The sequence below is a fragment of the Lithobates pipiens genome, unplaced genomic scaffold (assembly GCF_037356315.1).
Source record: "Lithobates pipiens isolate NorthernLeopardFrog02 unplaced genomic scaffold, aLitPip1_a1.2 Scaffold_19, whole genome shotgun sequence".
Lineage (NCBI taxonomy): Eukaryota > Metazoa > Chordata > Amphibia > Anura > Ranidae > Lithobates > Lithobates pipiens.
Genome location: NW_027507764.1, coordinates 569,046,082 through 569,050,702, shown reverse-complemented (window position 1 = coordinate 569,050,702; position 4,621 = coordinate 569,046,082). Strand labels below are relative to the sequence as shown.

At 36.6% G+C, this 4,621-nt stretch overlaps 2 long non-coding RNA genes across 2 annotated transcripts in view; one reads left to right on the top strand and one right to left on the bottom strand.

Moving 5' to 3' along the window:
* The first annotated feature begins 1,549 nt into the window (after window positions 1–1,549).
* LOC143998403 (uncharacterized) overlaps window positions 1,550–4,621 on the top strand; it is a 3,442-nt gene continuing 370 nt past the window's right edge. The window contains exon 1 of the long non-coding RNA XR_013277909.1: window positions 1,550–1,959. This is a non-coding gene — a long non-coding RNA (uncharacterized LOC143998403). The remainder of the gene's footprint in view (window positions 1,960–4,621) is intronic.
* Window positions 2,523–4,621, bottom strand: part of LOC143998402 (uncharacterized) — a 2,456-nt gene continuing 357 nt past the window's right edge. Inside the window, exons 2-3 of the long non-coding RNA XR_013277908.1 lie at window positions 3,793–4,163; window positions 2,523–2,797 (exon numbers count right to left, since the gene is read on the bottom strand). This is a non-coding gene — a long non-coding RNA (uncharacterized LOC143998402). The remainder of the gene's footprint in view (window positions 2,798–3,792; window positions 4,164–4,621) is intronic.

The window sequence follows — 4,621 nt, the reverse complement described above, 5'->3', positions numbered from 1 at the left end:
TGACACTTATCATGATCACGATTACTCAATTTTTTGTCCCATCGTTGATCCAGAATTAATGAAATCCACACCCTCAAAAAGCAAAACAAAAAAGGATATTTCAGATTTGGAGTTGACGCCGATAAAGTGTGCTGTTGCACAGTTTGATGATGACTTGGCACAAGCTGGGACCAGCGCATCACAAATTTTAGTATCTGATGAACAAAGAGTTGTTCAGATGCCCATTTCAGATGTTGCCGAAACACAGAGTTCAATTGACGATTGCATTTATCCCAAAAACGATTGTACAGAGAATATGGAGACAAATGAACAAATCGATACCTCATTCGATGTAAATACAACACTAGATGAAACCTATGCCCCTGATTTCTCTGCAATTTCACAAACAGATCTTTCTCAAGCAGAAAGTAGCTTTACCACAGATCCTCTCATAGTTATACCTCCCAACGAATCAGGATTTCTTGAAGAAAGGAAATTTATAGTTTTTGAATCCTGTTTAGATCGATTATTTGGGCATATTCGTTGCCCCAACGATCAATGTTTTGAGCAACTAATAAAATTAGATAAAGTGACCGTTGGCAGCTTATTAAAAATTTATGGAACATGTAAAGAAAAACACCATAATCTAATATGGGAAAGTCAACCCAAAATAGCCAATTTCGCTGCCGGAAATGTAATTATTGGGGCTGCTATTACTTGCAGTGGATCATCCTTTACAACAGTAAAGGAAATGATGGATTTGTGTAAGATTCCCTTTTTTTCTAAAACAACCTATCACAAATATTTAAAAAAATTTATATATGGTGGAATAGATCATTCCTGGCTTGAGGAAAAAAATATCCTAAAATCCACATTACAAAGCAATTCTCTTTTTTTAGTAGGCGATGGACAATGCGATAGTCCAGGGTTCTGTGCCAAATACTGCACTTACACTATGATGGAACTTGAATCTGAACTCATCATAGATTTCGAAACAGTTCAAGTCTCGCAAACCACGTCGTCCGTAGCGATGGAAAAAATGGCTTTTCAGAATTGCCTGGATCGCATTATTGAAGAGAAATATGATGTTCAGATTCTAGGTACGGATCGACACGTGGGCATAAAGAAAAAAATGCGAGAAGAATACAGTCATATTTGTCATCAATATGATTTGTGGCACTATGTAAAATCTTTGAAAAAAAAATTAATAGAGGCCAGCAAGAGATCAACTTGTAAGGACTTACAGTTTTGGATAGCTGCGGTTGTCAACCACTTTTACTGGTGCAGTAGGCACAGTTTAGGCGAAACCGACATTTTTTGGAGAACTTGGACATCCCTTCTGTACCATGTTCGCAATATCCATGAGTGGGAGGAGGATGGCCAAAAAATGTGCTGTCAGCACACTACAATATCGGGCACAGATAATCAGGTGCAATGGTTAAAAAAACCAAGCGCGGCATTTACGGCACTTGAAGACTTAGTGACGTCTAGTCAATTAAAAAATGATGTGCCTCATTTGGTGCTCTATTGTCGCACTGGCGCCATTGAAACATTCCATTCTAATGTTTTAAAATATAGGAGCAAGCGATTACATTATCGTATGAACTCCATGGAGGCTCGAACAAAGCTGGCCATTCTTTCCCACAACCACAATGTTGGTCGATCGCAAGCTATTGTTCACAGACAGAACAAGAGAACTGAAGAGCTGGGCACGAAAAGAACTGCTTTAGAGCACCCACGTTCACGAAAAAAATGGATAGTTCGGAAAATCTATGATGCCGTAAGCCACAAGCATTTTTCAAAAATAATGTGCACTATAGTGAGTGTGGCCGCTGGAAAAATAAAACCTACGTGGAAGTCAAAAGACGAGCTGCTGCCAGCCAACATAGCTTCTTCGGAAAGACCATTAAAAAAAGATGCAGTGTCCAAACACATGTCACGTTTCCCTTTACCTGTGGACGAAGAATCTATGTCATGAAGGTATGTGATAAAAACTAATATTTAGTGTTTTTTCTTTTTACTTTTTTGAGACTATGTAATATATATATTTATGCCTGATCATTTTGTGCAAAAGATATTGATTTTGTATTAAGGTATGTTTTTTTTTTAAAGGTTAGTATTACATTTATCTAAAAGGTATATTTGATTTAAAAAAAACTAACATTCTATATAACATATATAAATAATGTACTTTTTTTCTTATGCTGGACATTTATTAGGAAAATTTACATTCGAAAAGGTTTTGAAAACGTCAATTAGTTACGAAAAAATTGATTAATCTTCTAAATAATAAAAGATGATTTAATCAATAAAAATATAATTTTTTCACCTTCGATACTTTGTCATTAAAATGATATACTAATATATTACCAATTAATTTTATTAAGACATTAAAAAAAAAAAAATAATTATATTCCTCTAACATGTCTTACTATTATATTTAAATAAAAAAAGATTGATAAAATTAATAAGTAGACCAGAATTAGAAAAATTAAAAATAAAAAACAATCAACGAAGTTTTCAAAATTTTTATTAAAGCACTTCTCAAATAACATCGCACATTCAAATGAAAAAGTTTATTAACAAAAATGTATTGGTAAATTAAGTTTAATATTTTTTAAAAAACTAAAATTCCAAGGCCATGTCTCCAGCGTCATAATCATTAGAAAATTTAAAACCAACATATTCACCATCTGGGTCTGGAAATGCTGCTCTTACTGCATGAACAGCACAGGAAGGTATGGGTCTTCGATTACCCTTGCCCAGATATCCGTGTATCCATGCAGTGAACGCTTTATAAGAAGTTTTCCTCAAATTTCTGTAATCGATAAAATAAATAGATTGTAGACAATATTATTTTTAGATACTTTACCTAAAATTTTACTCAGATAGATAATTTGTACCGTATATACTCGAGTATAAGCCGAGATTTTCAGCCTCTTTTTTGAGTCTGAAAGTGCCCCCCTCGGCTTATACTCGAGTCATCGCTGTCTGACTGCCCGATCAGCGTATCGAGCAGACAGACGGCGGACATTCTACAATTCAAAAGCCGCGCCTCCGCCTCCGCCTGTGATAGGCGGAACACTCAATTTCCCAGCAGTCAGTGTTCCGCCTATCACGGACATCCGCTCATCAACGTACTACGGACGAGGATGAGAGGATGTCCGTGATAGGCGGAAACAGGCTGCTGGGAAATTGAGTGTTCTGCCTATCACAGGCGGAGGCGGAGGCGCGGCTTTTGAATTGTAGAATGGCCGCCGAGAAGAGCGGCGATCCTGGAAGGACGAAGGCTCGGCTCGGCACGGCACGGGACGGAGGAGGCACGGGACGACGGAGGCTCGGGACGACGGCTCGGGACGGAGGAGGCTCGGGACGACGGCGGCTCAGGACGGAGGCTCGGGACGGAGGCTCGGGACACAGGTAGGCTGGACACACACACAAGGCTGCACGGACACACACACAGGGATGGATGGATGGACACACACACACACACACAGGGATGGATGGATGGATACACACACAGGGATGGATGGATGGATGGACGGACACACACACAGGCATGGATGGATGGATGGACACACACACAGGGATGGATGGACGGACACACACACAGGGATGGACGGACACACAGGGATGGACAGCCTTGTCTCACCCTCGGCTTATACACGAGTCAATAAGTTTTTCAGTTTTTTGGGGGTAAATTGGGGGCCTCGGCTTATATTCGGGTCGGGCTATACTCGAGTATATACGGTATACAGGATACTAATTGATCATCAGAGTAATTTGTAAAACTGTTTATTTTAAAATTAATACCTATTGTCATCAGCATTTGGTGCACGAGATGTCGATTGGTGGATAATCGTCAATATAATAGTAGTATTCATCCTGTCCACGACCATGTTTTTAAAAATGGTCGATTGAGTAATGCAGACTGAACCCTCCTCAATGTTTTCGTTTACATTTGCGATTTCTTGGCAGCATACACACTCTCTTGCAGTTGGCATGACACGACAATTGCCACATTCACACCAGTCTGTGCTATATAATCTTCTTTGAAGCCGAAGTTCTTCTTCTGTTTCCGAGTTAGGCAACAAAGAAGGTTGAGATGGTGGATTGCTCGGAAAGCTTGGGTCGTCATGAACTGTTGGATATTTTGACCAAATTCTTTGTAAAAGATCTCTCCTCTAATATATTTAAAAAAATATATATATAAGTATCATTTGTATTTCTATAGATTCCAATTATATTATATATCTATACATACACACATCTATACATTTATATATATACATATATATATATATATATATATATATATATATATATATATATATATATATATATATATATATATATATATATATATATATATATATATATCTATATCTATATATCCATATATCTATCTATATTTATGTGTGTATGTATATGTATGTGTATATATATATATATATATACACACACACACACACACACACACACACACACATACATACATATACATATATATATATATATATATATATATATATATATATATATATATATATATATATATATATATATATGTATATGTGTATCTTTTTTTTTTGAGAAATCAAAATATGAGAATTTTTTTTTATTTTGGGATTAAAAAAGGGAA